A 19,914-nucleotide genomic window follows, 5' to 3' on the forward strand; every position below is an offset into this window, starting at 1 on the left:
CTGGCTTCTAGCTCTACTGGCTGCACTCAGATTTTAGCCTAAGCCTCTTCCAGATCTTCCTTGCACAATCTTGTCCCAGAATTTGGCTCCATCATTTAACGAGGTCTTGACAGGCTGCCAGTAGCCACTGGTGAATATGCCAATAGCATGTTTCCTGCAAAACCCCAGAGCACTGCCCAGGCCCCATCTCTTACTGTGGCCATCAGCTGTCCCTGTCTCCTATTATGGCCGGACCCTTTGCTGCCTGGGTACTTTCCCGTGGCTCCAATCAGGCCCTCTTTGGCATTGTACCTTCTGCCTCCCCTGGCTTATTTACTCTCAGAGGCTCCACAGGTTTCTGGCAGGCTTCTTCTGTAGACTTAGCCTGGATAAAGAAGGATATGCCTATTTCTCTTTCCTTCTGATGCATTTCTGGGATTTTTGGAACCATTTATTAAAGTTAATTCCATAATGAAATCAAATTAGGTGCTTCTTTCAAAGCAACAACATTTCAAAGTACAATTTGTATTCTGCATATCAATTTTTTTTTGCAAAACTAATAAAAGCTATGGCTAGAAAGCTTAAGTCAGTATTCCCCAGTATGGTATTACTGTGCCTTCTTAAACCAGAATATTGTTTCTGCCTTATTAAAGGAATCTAAAATTATTGTCCAGTCACTCTAAATTTTAGCGCCTTCAATCTGTCAACCACCAAGAATTTTTAAAATTTCTGCTATATGAAAGGTATCATGGTTGGTGTTTGGGGCACAAGAATAAAAGAGCCCCTGCCGTCAAGGATTCCATTCCAACAGGAGAGGCAACATATCCATACACAGGCATATTCAAAACACATATATAAAGCAAGAGTTAGCCTTGAAGGGGAAAGCTCTAGAAGGTGGAGGACCTGGAAAATATTCCTTCAGAAGGAATGGGGCCCTTAAGTCAAAGCTTGAAGGAAACCAAGAAGTCTAAGAGGTAGAGGTGAGAAAAGGATCCCAAGTGTGGAGAATAGTCTATGCAAAGGCATCAAGAGGGAGACTTGTTGTTGGTGTGTCCAATCCTTTTAGTCATGTCCAACTCTTTAGCCCTATTTGGGTTTTTCTTGGCAAATATCCTAGAGTGGTTTGCCATTTCCTTTTCCAACTTATTTTACAAATGGGGAAACTGATGCAAGCAGCGTTAAGTGACTTGCCCAAGGTCACACAGCAAGTAAGTGTCTGAGGCTGGATTTGAACTTGGGTCTTCTTGATTCCAGGCCCGGTACTCTTTCCACCAGACCATCAGAAAGGGAAATAGAGTATTATAAATGAAGATTATCAAGTAGGCCAGTATTGCTGTGTGTAGAGGGGAACAGTATGTAAAAAGGTGGAAAGTAGGTTGGGGGCCTGGTCCCCCTGCTCTATTATGGCTCTCCTCAAAGAACTTAAATTGATTCCACTTTAGTAGAGGACCGAGTGGTTGTATTGACATACATAAATAATTCTAATACAGTCAATCTCCAGCATTCGTGTGGGATTTTATTGGAAACCTCATTTCACTTTCGTGATGGCAAACGGGAGCATTCGCAGTGATTTTCAGTAGAGAAAAAAAAAGGATGAGAGGCCCAGTGGGCACAGATTTGTGGAGTGGCTGGTATCTGCCCTACGAGGGGCTTTGCAGGTCTTGTTTCCCCTATCCTTGTAAAGTGTTCCCCGTGCAGTCATTGCATGTTTTCATTGTTTGCTTTAATCAAGTTTCATGTTGCAATTATGCCCCCAAAGCATGGTGCAAGTCTCACGGGGTTCTCCAAACAAGAACATGATGTAAATATATCTCATAATCATTATCATAGAACCTTTATAAAAGTAGTTTGGGACCCAGAGAAATTGTAAATAAATGGCTTTCCTTAAGGCAGAAATTCTAAACAACCTTTACAAATCATATGGCAATAAAATTGCAATCAATACTGAGATCACAAGATTCTGTAGCTTAGAGAAGATATTTATTAGGAGTAGCTGGGTGGCTCAGTGGATTGAGAGCCAGGCCTAGAGAGGGGAGGTCCTGGGTTCCAATGTGATCTCAGACACTTCCTAGCTGTGTGGCCTTGGGCAAGTCACTTAATCCCCATTACCTAGAATTGTGTGGGCAAACCGATGGCATGTCTGCTAGTATGCCAGCAAGGGCTGCTCTCCTCTTCCTCTCCACACACACCTGAGGACATTTCTCCCATGACCCACCCCTCTGCCCAGCAGCCAATGAGAGCGCTTCTTCCCTCCCTTGACTTGGGTAAGGGTGTGGCTCACATGCAGCATGAGGGTTGCAGTTTGGGCATTCAATCTCTAAAAGGTTTGTCATCACTGACATGACCCTTACTGCTTTTTTGACTTGAAACTAATATATAGTATTGATTCTAAGATGGAAGGTAAGGGTTTTTTTTTTTTTTAAGAAAAGATATTTATTGAGTACTTAGAATATTTCGGACAGTGTTAAATGCTGGGAATACAAATACAATCTGAAGGAAAGGCAGTCCCTGCCCTTACGGAGCTTAAATTCTAAAGAGGGAAAACATTACATAAAAGGGAACTGGAAAGGGTGAGGGGAAGGCATCTGCCTAGGAGAAATGACAGAAAATGAGTCTAGAGTAAGGGGCTAAGCTGGGTTAGAAATAGCATTTCAGCAATCTCTAGAGAAAGGTTATAGTTTGAGGTCATTGGGAACTGTTGTGGGAGAAACACCCCATTTTGTAGAAGGCTCACCCCAAGAATGGCAGACTCAAACTCACTTCATTCTAAAAAGTAAGAAAAAAAATTTATTTGAAGAAGAGGTTTAAGATGGTATAATAGCCTAACAGCTGACGGAATGTCCTATGGGCCAATCAGGTACCCCTGGGGCTGATAGATTAGCCTAGGCCAGTGTTGGTGAGCTTTTTAGAGACCACGTACCATGTCCTGCTCCGCCCCCCACATGCCATGCCCCATCGCCCCAGACTGTGTTCCATGCCCCACCGCCCCAGCCTGTGTGTCATGCCCTGCCCCCCTCAGACCAAGAGCCCCCTCCACCCTGTGTTTGGTGGATGGAGTCCAGGCTCCCAACTGGCTCACACCCAAAGAGAAGCTATTTCCGGCCACCATGGGAACCTGTAGTTGCATCTAGCTGTGCTAGGAACTGAGCAAGAGGGCTGCTGATGGGCTTCACTTGGCTGGAAAAGACTAGTAAGGTTGGGAAGATGGGGAAGGCAAAGGGGGAGGCAGCCTCTTTTTGCAATGCAGGGAGCATGTCCTCGAGTCCAACTCAAATGCAGCCCCAGGAGGCCTCTGCTCAGCTTCAACACAGAGATGCAACCTCAGTGCCTTTTAGGATGCTTATATTTGCATAACAATGGTGTCCCCTGATGGGACCCACATGCTGGGAGTGGGGCTGCCTATTGGGCAAAACACACGTGGGGTTGAGAGCAAGGGGCAAAGGGAACACAGCCTTTGGGAGGTGGCATCACCCCCTAGACGGGTGACTAGTGGGGAAGGAAGGAACAAAAGTAGAGATCTTTTAAGGGGTGGGGTGGGGATGGTGGTGGAAGAGGAGACCACCCCTGCCCCCCTGCAGCCCCTAGTCCCAGACAGGGGAGGGAGAAAGGGAAGGGAGTCCTAAGCACCTTGCTCAGAGGAGGGAGTAAGTGAAGAGGGGTGGGGAGGTTTGATGAAGAGCGGAAAGGGAGTAGCTCTGCCAGAGTCTTTCTGCCTTTCCAGTAACTAATTCTGCCAGGGACAGCCCACAGAGAGATCTCTGCATGCCCTCTTTGGCATACATGCCATAGGTTCACCATCACAGACCTAGGGGCTAGTAGAGTAGCCTCTCTAGAGCTGATAGAATAGCAGCTCTCCAAGTGTGGAGCAGCAGCTCTAGAGCTGATGGAATAGTAGCTCTTGAAGTAATGGAATAGCCCAATAGGTAATGAAGTAGCAGCTTCATGTGTAGAATAGCCATCCACGTGTGGATCAGGGTTTGCATATTTATCAGGAGTCTGGGAGTTTTCCAAAGAGGTTGCCCCAAAACCCTGGGAGGTGAGCATGGCCAAATTCAGGTGGAGATGTGGTTTGGGGCTTGCCACGTACGTCACAGGGAAGAAGGAGCATGCTCAGGTTTGGGGGATTCTTCTATAATACCAGAGCCACCTTTAGTGTGCAAGTCCCAGCTTTCTCTCATTGTTCACCTGTCATCATTTGTCAGTGTAAGAGAGGTCTCTACCCTTCTGGAATGTTTTCTTCAATGATGGGAGCCGGGAGGGGGGTGTAGAACATTGGAGGACCACTATGGGTAGCGAATGATGTCTATCAGTTGAGAACTAAATAAAGAACAATATGAGTAATTAACCAAACAGATTAGGCGGCACAAAGCTGATGCCCCTCTGATGGCATTACAGATCCAGTATGTAGAATGAGGAACTGAACAACAATATACATTCTGTAATTCATACTTGACTAATGCTGTTCGCAGTTGAGTGCTAACTGGTGAGAAAAGCAAGATTTCAGAGGATGCGGGTCCTGTTACTGCTCCTCATTGCCCACTGCCAGCCCCTATCACAACCTAACCCCCCATTTCCAAAGCATTAACATTCACATTTTTTACTTTCATTCCATTTTCTTGGAACACAATCCCAAAGGATAAATTCAGGCAAAGTGCCTCAGGAGGGGGGAAGCCCTTTCAGCTGGGCTAACATGGAGAAGAGCTTCAGAAAGGGATATGTGAACTGAACTAGGATGGAAAGGAGAGAGAAGCAAAGGAAAAGAAAAAAGAAAGGGAAAAGGAAAGGGAGGGATGGAGGGAGAGAGGGAAGGAGGGAAGGGAGAGAAGAAGGGAGGAAAAAGAATGAAGGGAAGGAAAGCAGGAGAGAGGAGGGAGGGAAGATGAGAGAGAGGGAGGGAGAGAGAAAGGGGGGAGGGAAGGAAAGAGGGAGGAAGAGAGAGAAAGAGGGAAGGAGGGAGGGAGGAAAGGAGGGAGGGAGGGAAGGGAGAGAAGAAGGGAGGAAAAAAGAATGAAGGGAAGGAAAGGAGGAGAGAGGAGGGAGGGAAGATGAGAGGGAGGGAGGGAGAAAGGGGGAGGGAAGGAAAGAGGGAGGAAGAGAGAGAGGGGGAAGGAGGGAGGGAGGGAAGGAGGGAGGGAGAGAAGAAGGGAGGAAAAAAGAATGAAGGGAAAGAAAGGAGGAGAGAGGAGGGAGGGAAGATGAGAGAGAGAGGGAGGGAGAAAGGGGGGGAGGGAAGGAGAGAGGGAGGAAGAGAGAGTGGGAAGGATAGGGAGGGAGGGAGGGAGGGAGGGAGGAAGAGAGAGAGAGAGGGCAGAAGAGAGATTTACCAAGTCCTTATTCCATGCCAGGCACTGTCAGTGAGGTGGAGTTTCTTCCAGCCGTGGAGGAGAGCCTTCAGAAAGGACCAGAAATAAAACTGGATAGGATTTTAAGGAATACTTAACAGTCCACTGAGAGTACAGAAAAGGATAAAATATTAAATCAGTCTGGAGAGATGGACTAGAGCTAGATTGGGAAGGCCCTTAGATTCCAGGCTAAGGAATGTGAATATTTTTCTAGAATCCATAGGAAGCCTTTTAGAGGTAATTACATTAAAAAGAATTGGAATAAGAGTTCTCCAGAGGGGTATCAGAACATATGACTTGAAGGGCAGCTAAGTGACTGAACAGATTGAGAACCAGGCCTGGAGGTGGGAGGTCTTGAGTTCAAATCTGCCCTCAGATACTTCCTAGCTGAATGACCCTGGACAAGTCAACCCTGACTGCCTAGCCCTTACTGCCCTTCTGCCTTGGAACCAATCCACAGTATTGATTCTAAAACAGAAGGTAAGGATATAAAAAAAAAAAAGGAACATGATTTGTAGTGTGTAGGCAGGGGTGTGCTGATAAATGTTTAACAACTAGTTCTCTGAGAGGAAAAAAATGTACTCACTTTTAAGTTTAATGTACATTATTAACATTCTCTCCATTAATTTCTTAAGTCTAGACAATCAGTAAAGCATCCCTCATTTGAGTGTTAGCAATTTGGGCATTTGCCGATTTCTGAGGTACAAATAATGCTCACACTGAAAACTGAACAATCAGCTAGCTGGTTTGAGCTGGCTCCAGCACAGCCCTGTCTATGGAGGACCCCACTCTGTTCATCCCTCTTTCTTGCCTTGCCCTATCAGGGAAATGCCTAAAACCCTGAAACCCCAACCTAGAGCTAGAGTTTCCTAGGGCTGGACATTCCTACCCAGGTCTCTCTTTTTTTCTCAAGATGCTAAAAATCTGCCTGGGAACCTCATCAGAGCAGTGAGCCTGTGGGGCAGCTGCTGTTTGGACCTGACCATTTCTGGGCACTTGCCAACTAAGAGGGTGGGGAAAACAAAGGAATCACCTCACCTGAGATGGACCAGGAAGGCACAGATGGCGAGTCATCTGGTGTTTTAATTATGTCTAAGAAGAGACTGGTATACAACAGATTCAGAATTATCTCCCCATCTATTCGGAGGGTTTACATGGTGGGAAGGGCAGTGACAGGGAGAGTTGCATCACATTCCCTCCAAAGCAGAAGGGTTTGGAACAAGAAAGAGGTGTGTGGAGAGAGTGGAGTGAAGACTTCTGGGGTGTTGGCTAAGAAAAGACTCTAGGATGCAGGAAGAGTAAAACGACCAATTTTTGTGGCTGGGGAAAGTGGAACGAACGAGACTTTCATACCTTTCAGAAGGCAGGGCCAGGAGGGAAGAGACCCTGGTGTACCAGAGAACCAGTGCTGAGAAGGCCAGAAGCAGAGTGTACAACATGGGATCTGGGATGGTAGTAGCTCACCTAAAATGTAGTTGCTATAGAAGGGGGAAATATGGGGAACGTAACTCTGATAACTCCCTAATCTGACTTGCCAAAGGTCTAAAAGGGCTGCCAGCACCCTCTAAATTCTGCCTTAGTCGTGCCTTTGGTTGAAGGGTGCTAAGATTCTGGGTGGAAACCCCAGCCTGGGATAGTGAAAGACAGGAACAAAACTTTCCTTCTTTCTGAAATGCTGTTCCCATTTCTCTATATACCACCATTTCCCATTTTTCATCTCTTTGATGTGTTGGCTCAAAACTCACCTCTTCCAAGAAGCCTTCCCAGATTAAATTTGCCTGATAAAAATACTAAAGTCAGTTTACAGTATAGTATGAATACAAGCATCATCTCTAGAGTCAGAGATCCTAGGTTCATGTACCACCTCTGATGCTACCTTGGTGAACTTGGGCAAATCATCTGGACTTGCTGGGTCTCAATCACCCCATCTGTAAAATGGAAAGGGTTGGACTAGATTGGCTTTGAGGTCCCTTCCAACTCTAGATCCCTGATCCCTGTAAGATATTTGATTAGCCCTGTATTATCTTGGTGATCAGAGATTGCCTATTTCTATCTTTGAATCCTCAGCACCTAGCACAGCCTTTGGTACACAGCAGCTGCTTAAAGAATCTTTGTGATTAATTCATTGTTCTTGGTTCTGTTCATTTTACTTCAACAGATCTGTACAGAGCACCCATGTACAGACTAGGGCATGTGAGGAATACTGTGATATCCAAGCCAAAACATGGTCCCCTCAAGAAATTTAAAATGTCACAGTGAGAAAAGACTGACACATGAAAATAGACAAAGATTGGGGCTGGACCTGTGATTTGTTGGTGTAGGGAACTCCCTGTGCAGAATTCCCTCCTACCCAATGGAAGAGAAGCAGTCTTAGAGAGGTGCACCGAGAGGCTACGAAACTTGTCCAAGGTTACACGGCCAGCATGTGTCAAAAGCAGGTTACAAATTGCAAAATGTTCTTTGATTCAGATAATTAAGTGATGTAGGTAGTATTGTCTGTTAGAAGTCCCCTAGAGGGGGCAGTCATTGGTTGGCCCAATGGGGAAAGCTGTCATGGAAGAGGAGATACTTGGTCGGGTGTTGCCCTCCTGCAAGAATGGAACCATGGCCAGCTCCCTAAGGGCAGGGACTGTCTCATTTCTGTCTGTATTCCCAGTGCTTAGCAATAGTAGGTGTTTTATAAATGGTGCCAAATGGTAGCTGCTTGTTAATTGTTTGATTGATTACCTCTCTCTGCTTTTAGCCCCTGAGGTTTCAGACCAGAGGCTAGGAAAGAAATGATTCTTGACTTTCAGAAGTCTTCAATGTGAGACAGTTTGGGTTCTAGAATTTGAAATAGGATTGTGGATCATGGAGCATCCAGTTCCAGGCACATACTTCACCCCCATCCTCACCTATACACAGTAAGTGCTTAATAAATTCCTACTGAATTGTGACCCAGTTGTGCTTCTATTAATCGTGTATACTAGCATTGGCAGTGGGGCCTGGACAACATGGGCATCTGCACAAGTGAAGGGGACTACTGGAGAAGGCATTTCTAGATGGAAGAAGCAGCATGTGCAAAGGTCTAGAGGTGGGAAAAGTCTGTTAATCCAAGCTGGTGAGCTAGAACAATTGAACAGCAAGAGACTAGATTATATTCTGGAGGCTCTAGAATACTGGGCAAAGGAGGCCGTGTGACATGGTAGATCAAACATTGATTCTTGAGTCAGAGGTCCTGGGTTCAAATCCCTATTCTGATACTACCTACTTGACCTTAAGCAAGCCACTTCTCTCCCTTTTTTTTTAACCCTTACCTTTTATCTTAGAACCAATGCTGTGTAGTTTCCAAGACAGAAGAGAAATAAGGGGGCTAGGAAATGGGGTTAAGTGACTTGCCCAGGGTCACACAGCTAGGCAGTGTCTGAGGCCATATTTGAACCCAGGACCTCCCATCTCTAGTCCTGACTCTCCATCCACTGAGTCACCCAGCTGCTCCCAAGTCACTTTCCTTTCATTAAGTGGGGCTCAATTTTGTCCTTTTAAAAATGGAGTAGCTTGCCTCTGAGGTCCTTTCTCACCCTCGATCTCTGAATCTAGTCTGACCTTTACCTTGTGGACCGCGAGGAGACATTGGTGGCTTCAGAGTAGGGAAGGGACAAGAAGAAAGTGGTGTTTTAGAAAGATGGGCGGAGTACCATGAACACTAAGAGGTTAGAGAGCATCGAGGAGATTAACCAGAAGGCTCTGTGGCAAGAGTGCTTCATCAGGGATTTGTCCATCGGTCAGTCCATTCGTGATCACTGCCTACTGTGTGCCAGGCACATACTCTGCTAAGTGCTCTCGCTGCGGATTGCCAAGGGCACTGGCGGGCCCGACCTGGAGGGGTGGCTGTCAGGATGGGGAGGATGAATTAGATGCTAGTCACATTTCAAACCAAGAATCCAACAGGACTTGACGAGGAGATTCGGGGGCTCAAGGGAGGGGGAGAGTCAGAGATGAGTCTGAGGCTTCACACTGGAGACATGAGGAGAGCGATGATATTTGACAGAAATAAGGAAGCTTTGAGGGGGCGGCAGTTTGAGGAGCTGAATAAATTTGGTTTTAGATAAGTTGGAGGTGATCTCATGTCAGAGATAATGCTTGGAGATTTGGAGAGAGAGAGAGAGAGAGAGAGAGAGAGAGAAGAGGAGGGGAGGGGAGGGCCAGGCTAGAACTGTCAATTCAGCAGATGAGGAAACTGAGGCCCAGAGAGATTAAGTAATTTGTCCAAGGTCACAGAGATGCCAGCAGAGGTAGGATTTGAACTCAGGTCCTCTGACTCTAGTATCAGTTCCCTTTCTAGTATAATTATAATACACTAGCATCTGTAGAGAGGCAGCATAAATCTAAGGACAGAACACCAATTGTGGATCTTGGTGGATCCTGGCTTGGACACTTGGGCAACTTTGGGCCTTTATGCCTCATTTTCCTCATCTTTAAAAATGAATTTGAACTCGATGGCTTCTGAGGTCCCTTCCAGCTTGGGGGTGGGTGGAGAGAAATGAGAGGAAGGAACAGAAAACAGTTGGCCCTAGTTGGGTACACTTTCAGCAAGTCAGTCCCCAGGGGAAGATGGAGAGGAGAGACAGAAGAAGAGCACATAGGCCCCAAGAAAGGGTGGTTTAAGTATAACTGGCTGGAAGACAACTGTAGGGAAGAGACGAGTTCCCAGAGTGTTAGCACCCAAGGGCGAGGTCCCCTCTTTCTCCCCCTAGGTATGGCTCTGAGCCACAGCATTCAGAGGCCTGAGGAGACACTGCTCTGAAGAAAAGAACCAGTAGCACATAAGCAGATGGTGATCCCAAAAGAGAGCACGAGATGTGTGCATCACAAGAGCAGCCCTGCTGTGCCCAGGGTTGCCTCTGCTCTATTGCTGTCCCAGCTGTGCCTCTTCCCAGAGCGCTGCTCTGCTAGAATTCCCTCTGGCAGCCAACAGGCTCCTTGGCCATATGCCCTGAAGGCCTAGGGAGATACTTGGCTTTGGATTTTTCAATTTAGAATCCTGGGATTTAAATCAGGATTCAAACCCAGGTCCTTGGACTCTCAACCCAGTGGCCTCCCCACCATTCCTCCAGTTTCCCCCTAAAAAAACAGACACTTTGGGACAGGTAGGTGGCACAGTGGATAGAGCACCAGGCCCAGGGTCACACAGCTAGCAAAGATTTAATCTGAGTCTTCCTGACTCTGGGCCCAGCACTCTGTCCATGGAGCCACTTAGCAGCCCTGCTAAGCTAGCTAAGACTACTGGGGACCAGCTGTGGTTGGAAGAGCGGCCCATCCGGGCTCCTAATGAATGTGTCATCTTCCTCACAACCTTTTCCCTTTGCTCTACTCCCTTCTTCCAGAGTGCTCTGCAAAGAGGGATTTACACACACACACACACACACACACACACGCACACGCATACCTCAGAACATGGCAGACACAAGCATGTGCTCAATCTTATAACCTGAGAGACTGCCTAAAAATGGACTTTTTCAGCCTCAGAAATAGCAGCCTGAGTGCTGATAAGGTACCTAGAAGCATATGACAGAATCTGGCACGTGGCCCAGAGGAGAGCCCTAGACAGTCTTCTGTCATGCCAACACCTATGTCTGAAGAGAGAAGATTTCTATTTTCCAGGCAGTGTGATCCCTGAGGCAATACAGAGGAAACTTGGGAATAAGGAAGAACTAGGTTCAAATCCTGCATCAGACATTTATTAGGTGAATGATCCTGGGCAAAGTCATTTAATGTCTCTCAGCCTCAGTTTCCCTTATCTGTAAACTAAGGGGCTTTGACTTGATGACCACTAAGGTCCCTTCCAGCACTAACTCTATGAGTCTATGAGAATCCAGACCTCTATCCAGAGAGGGAATATTCCCTGGGTGGCACCAACTCTAGAGGCTTGCCTGAGGGTGACCTCAAGTCTGCAGTACTCAAGGTTGAGAGTTTGGGGTCTAGATCTTTTATAAAAAGAAGGGAGGGGCAGCTATGTGGTTTAGTGGATGGAGAGCCAAACCTGGGTTCAAATACCTGTGTGACTCTGGGCAAGTCATTTAATTCCCATTGCCTAGCCCCTACCACTCTTCTGCCTTAGAACTGATACTTGTATTACTTTTAAGACAGAAGGGAAAAGAAGGGAGGGAGGGGGGAGGGAAGGAAAGGAAGGAAGGAAGGAAGGAAGGAAGGAAGGAAGGAAGGAAGGAAGGAAGGAAGGAAGGAAGGAAGGAAGGAAGGAAGGAAGGAAGGAAGGAAGGAAGGAAGGAAGGAAGGAAGAAAGGAGGGAGGGAGGGAAGGAGGGAGGGAGGGAAGGAAGGAAGGAAGGAAGGAAGGAAGGAAGGAAGGAAGGAAGGAAGGAAGGAAGGAAGGAAGGAAGGAAGGAAGGAAGGAAGGAAGGAAGGAAGGAGGGAAGGAGGGAGGGAAGGAAGGAAGGAAGGAAGGAAGGAAGGAAGGAAGGAAGGAAGGAAGGAAGGAAGGAAGGAAGGAAGGAAGGAAGGAAGGAAGGAGGGAAGGAGGGAGGGAAGGAAGGAAGGAAGGAAGGAAGGAAGGAAGGAAGGAAGGAAGGAAGGAAGGAAGGAAGGAAGGAAGGAAGGAAGGAAGGAAGGAAGGAAGGAAGGAAGGAAGGAAGGAAGGAAGGAAGGAAGGTGGGAGGGAGGGATGGATTTCGCTGAACCCTGTGGAAGAAAGAGATTCACTGGAATAATAGTGAGCATTTATATGCTACTTCAAAGTAGCTGCCCATCTAGACACAACATATATGCCTAAGTTATATGAATACAAATATACCTAAGCTATGCATGTAGAATTTTCCTGGAAATAAATTCTAGGTAAAGGCAACAAGCCAAAAATAAGAGAGAAAATCACCTTTTTGGGAAAGTCCCTGGAGTCACGCCCAGCCCATGTGAGCCCAGAGTCTTGGCTTACCCAGGGGCACGTGTTCCAAGGTTTTCTCCCCCAGTAGAATAACCTGTCCATCTCCATTCTTTCACCAGATTCCAGTATCCATTGAAGGACAGTCTCCGTGGTACTTTGGTCCCTTGTTCCCTGTTTCCTTAGCTGTTCCAGAAGGGACCCTCAGTTGAGATTTATGGCTCACCTACCTTGTGCTCTCCCAGCCTTCACACTAGCTTTCCCGACCAACAGTGGAGGCTGGCTGTCTAGGTTCACTCTTTTCTTCCTGGGAAGCTGTTTGTCCCAATCGACCCTACAGGCAAGGTTGCATCATCTCATTTCAGTTCAACAAGAGCCTTTCATTAAAGAATGTGAGGTACACCTGCGATGTGCTGGTAGGTGCTGGGGCTGCCGGACCCTACTTTGGTGTAGTTAGGAGTAGTTCCCATCCCTTTCCTCCCATGCTAGGCTGGATGTATTCTCCATCCTTATTAGTGGGAGTGCTGAGCTTGGGCTCAGGAAGACCAGAGTTTAAATCTCTCAGACACTTACCAGCCCTGTGACTCTGGACAAGTCACTTCACCCTGTTTGCCTTTGTTTCCTCATGTAAGGATCATAATAGCACCTATCTTCCAAGATTATTGTGAAGATCAAGTGATTGTAATGTTGTAAAGCCTTAGCCACAGTACTTAGTACATAACTGGCACTTAATAAATATATAAATACTGATTCCTCGCTTCCTTCTTTCTGTCCTCTTCTCTTCTTTTGCCTTCCCTCCCTCCCTCCCTTCCTTCCTTTCTTCCTTCCTGGCACCTAAACCAGTACTTAATAAATACTAATTAATTGATTAATAAAGCTACAGATTTCTAAAAGGTGGAGGTGAAGAGAGAATATATTCTATGGAGTTGAGAGAGGGAATGTTTTGTGTGTGTGTGTGTGTGTGTGAGAGAGAGAGAGACAGAGAGACAGAGAGACAGAGAGAGACAGGCAGGCCGGCCATTTTGATAGAAAGGAGAATAATGTCTCTGAGTCCATGAAGTCGGGTAAAAGAGATCTCCAAAGGAAAAAGGAAGAGAGATCTACAAAGGTAGGCTGAAATGAGATTCTGGAAGGCTCTTGACTTCACAAAGCTCTAAAAATGCCATTCAGAGGCCCCCTTTAGCACTGATATTCTGTGGTTCTATATTTGAATCTTCTCATGGTGCCATTTTGTTCTAAAAGTTCTACTGTGGAGTAGGAGACAAAAGGCTGGTATGCAGCACCAGTTGCTCCCCACCCCTCGTATGGACAGCAGCCCTCTTTCCCAGCTTCCCTTAGGTATGATCCTCATCATACACTGTGGACTATTGCCATAGCCTGCTGGTGGGTCCTTCTGCCTCAAGTCTCTCCCACCCCAAACCCTCCTTTCAGTTGTCAAAACAAGCTCTCCAAAGCCCAGGTCGGAGCCCTGTCACCCTCCTACTCAGTCAAATCCAGGGGCTCCCTGTTGCCCCCAGGATCAGATAGAAAGTCCTCCCTGGCTTTTAAAGCTCTTCGTCACCTAGCTCCCATTTCTTACTCTTTACTCCTCTCCATGTACCGTGTGACCCAATCACACTGGTCTCCTTGACGTTCCGCACACATGAGACTCCATTTCCTGGCTGAGCACTTGCCGGGGCTATCTCTGGTGCCTAGAACACCCACCATCCCTCCTCATCTCCACCTCCCAGTGTCGAAAATCCCACCTTCCCAAGCCTCCTTCATCTTAGTGCCTTCTCTCTGAGGCTACCCCCAGCTCTTCTGTCTGTAGCTCAACTGTATGCCATTGTGTGTATATTGTCTCCCCCATTAGACAGTGAACTCCTTGAGGACAGCCACTATGGGGGAGGGTTGCCTTTTGTATTTTCCCCAGTACTTAGCACATAGTAGACACAATAAATGCTAGTTGACTGACTTATCAATTTCCATAGGAAGACCAAAGGGAAACCAGAAGTGCCTAAGGCAACCGCCTCACAGAAGGACCTTCTCCAGTCCATTTGTCCCCACGTGGGCTGCTCTAGGCTCAATCACATCAAGGTTGTAACCTAGATTCACTTAGCCTTTCTCTCCCTCTGGAAAGTTATAAATATGGATCAATAACATCTTTTTTCTGTCTAGCTCCAAGCCCCCATTCTGGGATTATTCCCAGGAGTTACAAAACTCTGTTTCTCTTTCCCAGGGCACCTCATTACCCATTTGCCTTCTCCATTGCATTTAACTCCCAAGGGCACAACCAAATCATTCTTAGAGAATTGATTTCTTTTAGAACCAGTGGCAAAGGGGCAGCTAAGTGGCTCAGTGGATAGAGCCTAGCCTGGGGATAGAAGGTCCTAGGTTCAAATCTGGTCTCAGATACTTCCTAGCTGTGTGACCCTGAACAGCCCCCATCACCTAGCTCTTACCACTCTTCTGAAGAAAGAAAGAGAGAGAGAAGAGGTGGGGAGGGAGGAATGCAGGAAGGAAGGAAAAGAAGGAAGGAAGGGAGGGAGGAAGGAAGGAAGGAAAAGAAGGAAGGAAGGAAGGAAGGAAGGAAGGAAGGAAGGAAGGAAGGAAGGAAGGAAGGAAGGAAGGAAGGAAGGAAGGAAGGAAGGAAGGAAGGAAGGAAGGAAGGAAGGAAAGGAAGAAAGAAAGGAAGGAAGAAAGAAAGGAAGAAAGAAAGAAAGAAAGAAAGAAAGAAAGAAAGAAAGAAAGAAAGAAAGAAAGAAAGAAAGAAAGAAAGAAAGAAAGAAAAGAAAAAAGAAAGAAAGAAAGAAAGAAGAGAGAGAGAGAAAGAAAGAAAGAAAGGAAGAGAGAAAGAAAGAAAGAGAGAAAGAAAGAAAGAAAGAAAGAAAGAAAGAAAGAGAGAGAGAAAGAAAGAAAGAAAGAAAGAAAGAAAGAAAGAAAGAAAGAAAGAAAGAAAGAAAGAAAGAAAGAAAGAAAGAAAGAAAGAAAGAAAGAAAGAAAGAAAGAAAGAAAGAAAGAAAGAAAGAAAGAAAGAGAAAGAAAGAAAGAGAAGGAAAGAGAAAGAAGGAAAGGAAGGAAACCAATGGCAAACAAGAAAATCAATGAATTCTTAAAGAAGGTAGATTGGGAAATGGCTCCTGGTCCTTTTGGAGAATGGAAGAGTAGGGACCACCCAGCCTTGGAATCAGAGTCACAGAGTTCATTGCCTTTCCCTCACTCCCTGGGATGATACTTCTATCATGATGCCGTGATCGTGGTGGTCTTAGCTTGAGTAGGAAGGCGCCATGGAGCAGCAGTCAAGCCTTCTTACCCCTAAACTCATGCCTTTAACATCTTGCTGCTGTCCCAGTCCAATTTTGAGCTCAGTGCCTACAACTGTTTGCTTCTCTTTCCACTGTGGTGGTGCGCCTGGTGGTCTGCCATTCTCCCTGCCACAATCTTTCATGGTCTCTCATTTGCTCAATGTTTTTGAGCTCTCTCTCCTCTCTTAGGATGTGTGTGTGACAGATAGACAAGGGCAAAGACAGACAGACAGACCCCCGATTTCTTGAGTCAAAGCTCAGCAGTGATTTTTGTTCTGACCTCAAGCACCCATCCCCAGGGACCACTCTAAATCCTTGGCTAAGGAGGCACTGCATATGATTTTATGAATAAGATAAACAGCGACAGAAGGCAGTAAATGATATGTGGTGGATAAATGGGAGAGACCATATGTTTCCTGTTGTGTACCAGACCCCACCAGTACCCGTCCAAGAATGAGAATGACCCTGGTCAGTCTTAGAGTCTCTGTAGAGCCTGGATACACAGATTCAACCATGGGCCCTTCTCCCCAGGGATAGCTGTATGAGCCCCCACCAGTAAACCTCGGGGCAGTTTAGCAGTTCTTTGCCAAGTGTACCCAAGGAGACACAAATGAAACCAGCCTTGCTGATTTCCTTTCCCAAAGGAAGGATTCCTGGGAGGGCATGGGAAGATACCCCCAGGGACTCAGAACTTCCATAGCCTTGCCACTTCCTTGTGGCAGAGTTTCCACTTGACTCCTAATGGCCTGCCCATTTTGAGCCATGTGTCTATAGGGTATTTATTTAATCACCCTTCCCTTTTTTCTTAGTTTTAAGGCAGAAGATTGGCAAGAGCTAGGCGATTAGGGTTACGTGACTTGCCCAAGGTCACACAGCTAGGAAGTGTCTGAGTGCAAACCAACTGCTTTATTTTATGAGGAAGCAGAAGCCAAGGGAGGGGAAATAACTAATCCAAGGTCAAATAAGCAATGAGGCTTTGGATCCTGTAACTCCAGTTATTTCCCACTGCAGCAGCCTAACTTTGGAAGGGTCCTTAGGAATCATCGAATGCAGAATCTAATCTACGTTATCCACCTTTACAGGTGGTCTATTGGCCTTTGCTTGAAGTAGGGAGCTCATTCCTTCCCAGACACATGGGTGGAGACCTCTAATTATTAGAAGGATCATTTGTAAGACCCTGCAATGTGTAACCTCCAGAAAAGGTCATCCTAAATTGTAAATTACCACTAAAATATGGGTTACCTATTTTTTTTAAATGATGGGCTTGTGATTTCTTTAGGGTAGGGAGTTCCTGGTCAGAAAATTCTCTCCACTAATATGCATTGACAGCTCCATTGGTAGCCATGAAATGCCAGGAGAACTAGAGGAAGACCACCTAGCATGTTGGGTGCCTCCCCAGAAGAAATTATAGGACATGAACAAGAGTTACCTAGGACAAGAAGGCATGCACAGTGGGTTGTGATCGGCCTTCCTGGAAGGGAGTACCTCATTGATGAGCTCATGCAGATACATCAAAGTATTCTTGTTAATAAGTATGCCAGCTGCACATCACCTTGGTGAGGATGCAGCCCTTGGCTCCACAGGCGCACTGGCTTCTTTCTTTTTTTTTTTAAATATATTTTATTTGATCATTTCCAAGCATTATTCGTTAAAGACATAGATCATTTTCTTTTCCTCCCCCCCCCCACCCCCCATAGCCGACGCGTAAGTCCACTGGGCATTAGATGTTTTCTTGATTTGAACCCATTGCTTTGTTGATAGTATTTGCATTAGAGTGTTCATTTAGAGTCTATCCTCTGTCATGTCCCCTCAACCTCTGTATTCAGGCAGTTGCTTTTCCTCGGTGTTTCCACTCCCATAGTTTATCCTTTGCTTATGAATGGTGTTTTTTTCTCCTGGATCCCTGCAAGTTGTTCAGGGACATTACACCGCCACTAATGGAGAAGTCCATTACATTCGATTATACCACAGTGTGTTAGTCTCTGTGTACAATGTTCTCCTGGTTCTGCTCCTCTCGCTCTGCATCACTTCCTGGAGGTTGTTCCAGTCTCCATGGAATGCCTCCACTTTATTATTCCTTTTAGCACAATAGTACTCCATCACCAACATATACCACAGTTTGTTCAGCCATTCCCCAATTGATGGGCATCCCCTCATTTTCCAGTTTTGGGCCACCACAAAGAGCGCAGCTATGAATATTTTTGTACAAGTCTTTTTGTCCATTATCTCTTTGGGGTACAGACCCAGCAGTGCTATGGCTGGGTCAAAGGGTAGATATTCTTTTAGCACCCTTTGGGCATAGTTCCAAATTGCCCTCCAGAATGGTTGGATCAGTTCACAGCTCCACCAGCAATGAATTAATGTCCCTATTTTGCCACATCCCCTCCAGCATTCATTACTTTCCTTTGCTGTTATGTTAGCCAATCTGCTAGGTGTGAGGTGATACCTCAGAGTTGTTTTGATTTGCATCTCTCTGATTATAAGAGATGTAGAACACTTCTTCATGTGCTTGTTAATAGTTTTGATTTCTTTATCTGAGAACTGCCTATCCATTTCCCTTGCCCATTTATCAATTGGAGAATGGCTTGATTTTTTGTACAATTGATTTAGCTCATTATAAATATGAGTAATTAAACCTTTGTCAGAGGTTTCTATGAAGATTTTTTCCCAATTTGTTGTTTCCCTTCTGATTTTAGTTATATTGGTTTTGTTTGTACAAAAGCTTTTTAGTTTGATGTAGTCAAAATTATTTATTTTACATTTTGTGATTCTTTCTATATCTTGCTTGGTTCTAAAGCCTTTCCCCTCCCAAAGGTCTGACATGTATACTATTAAAGCCTTTCCCCTCCCAAAGGTCTGACATGTATACTATTCTGTGTTTACCCAATTTACTTATGGTTTCCTTCTTTATGTTTAAGTCACTCACCCATTTTGAATTTATCTTGGTGTAGGGTGTGAGGTGTTGATCTATTCCTAGTCTCTCCCACACTGTCTTCCAATTTTCCCAGCAGTTTTTATTGAATAGTGGATTTTTGTCCCAAAAGCTGGGATCTTTGGGTTTATCGTATACTGTCTTGCTGAGGTCGCTTTCCCCCAGTCTATTCCACTGATCTTCCTTTCTGTTTCTTAGCCAGTACCAAATTGTTTTGATGACTGCTGCTTTGTAATATAGTTTTAGGTCAGGGACTGCAAGGCTCCCATCATATGTGTTTTTTTTCATTATTTCCCTGGATATCCTTGATCTTTTGTTCTTCCAAATGAACTTTGTTATGGTTTTTTCTAAATCAGTGAAGAAGTATTTTGGTAGTTCAATGGGTATGGCACTAAATAGATAAATAAGTTTGGGTAGGATGGTCATTTTTATTATATTGGCTCGTCCTATCCATGAGCAGTTAATGTTTTTCCATTTGTTCAAGTCTAGTTTTAGTTGTGTGTCGAGTGTTTTGTAGTTGTGTTCATATAGTTCCTGTGTTTGTTTTGGGAGGTAGATTCCTAGGTATTTTATTTTGTCTAAGGTGATTTTGAATGGGATTTCTCTTTCTAGTTCTTGCTGCTGAGCTGTGTTGGAGATATATAGAAAAGCTGATGATTTATGTGGGTTTATTTTGTATCCTGCAACTTTGCTAAAGTTGTTGATTATTTCAATTAGCTTTTTGGTTGAATCTCTAGGATTCTTTAAGTAGACCATCATGTCATCCGCAAAGAGTGATAACTTGGTCTCCTCCTTGCCTATTTTGATGCCTTCAATTCCTTTATCTTCTCTAATTGCTACTGCTAGTGTTTCTAGTACAATGTCAAATAGTAGAGGTGATAATGGGCATCCTTGTTTCACTCCTGATCTTATTGGGAATGCATCTAGTTTATCCCCATTGCAGATGATATTAGCTGTTGGTTTTAGATATATACTGTTTATTATTTTTAGGAATGACCCTTCTATTCCTATGCTTTCTAGTGTTTTTAATAGGAATGGGTGTTGTATTTTATCAAAGGCTTTTTCTGCATCTATTGAAATAATCATGTGATTCTTGCTAGTTTGCTTGTTGATGTGGTCAATTATGTGGATGGTTTTCCTAATGTTGAACCAGCCCTGCATCCCTGGTATGAATCCTACTTGATCATGGTGAATGATCCTTCTGATCACTTGCTGGAGTCTTTTTGCTAGTATCCTATTTAAGATTTTTGCATCTATATTCATTAGGGAGATTGGCCTATAGTTTTCTTTCTCTGTTTTTGATCTGCCTGGTTTTGGAATCAGTACCATGTTTGTGTCGTAAAAGGAGTTTGGTAGAACTCCCTCTTTGCTTATTATGTCAAATAGTTTGTATAGTATTGGGATTAACTGTTCTCTGAATGTTTGATAGAATTCACAGGTGAATCCATCAGGCCCTGGGGACACTGGCTTCTTTCTTGACCACAGTCAAGGTATGTTACCTCTC

The 19,914-nt window shown here is 45.1% G+C and overlaps 1 protein-coding gene and 1 long non-coding RNA gene across 6 annotated transcripts in view; one reads left to right on the forward strand and one right to left on the reverse strand.

Annotated features, from left to right (window-relative positions):
- RPH3AL (rabphilin 3A like (without C2 domains)) overlaps window positions 1-19,914 on the forward strand; it is a 204,073-nt gene that overhangs the window by 140,731 nt on the left and 43,428 nt on the right. The window lies entirely within an intron of this gene.
- Window positions 3,900-12,771, reverse strand: LOC103093608 (uncharacterized). The gene is made up of 2 exons (XR_463504.3): window positions 12,189-12,771; window positions 3,900-4,296 (listed from the first exon to the last, which is right to left on the reverse strand). It is a non-coding gene; the product is annotated as an uncharacterized LOC103093608 (long non-coding RNA).

This window comes from Monodelphis domestica, chromosome 2 (assembly GCF_027887165.1).
Source record: "Monodelphis domestica isolate mMonDom1 chromosome 2, mMonDom1.pri, whole genome shotgun sequence".
Lineage (NCBI taxonomy): Eukaryota > Metazoa > Chordata > Mammalia > Didelphimorphia > Didelphidae > Monodelphis > Monodelphis domestica.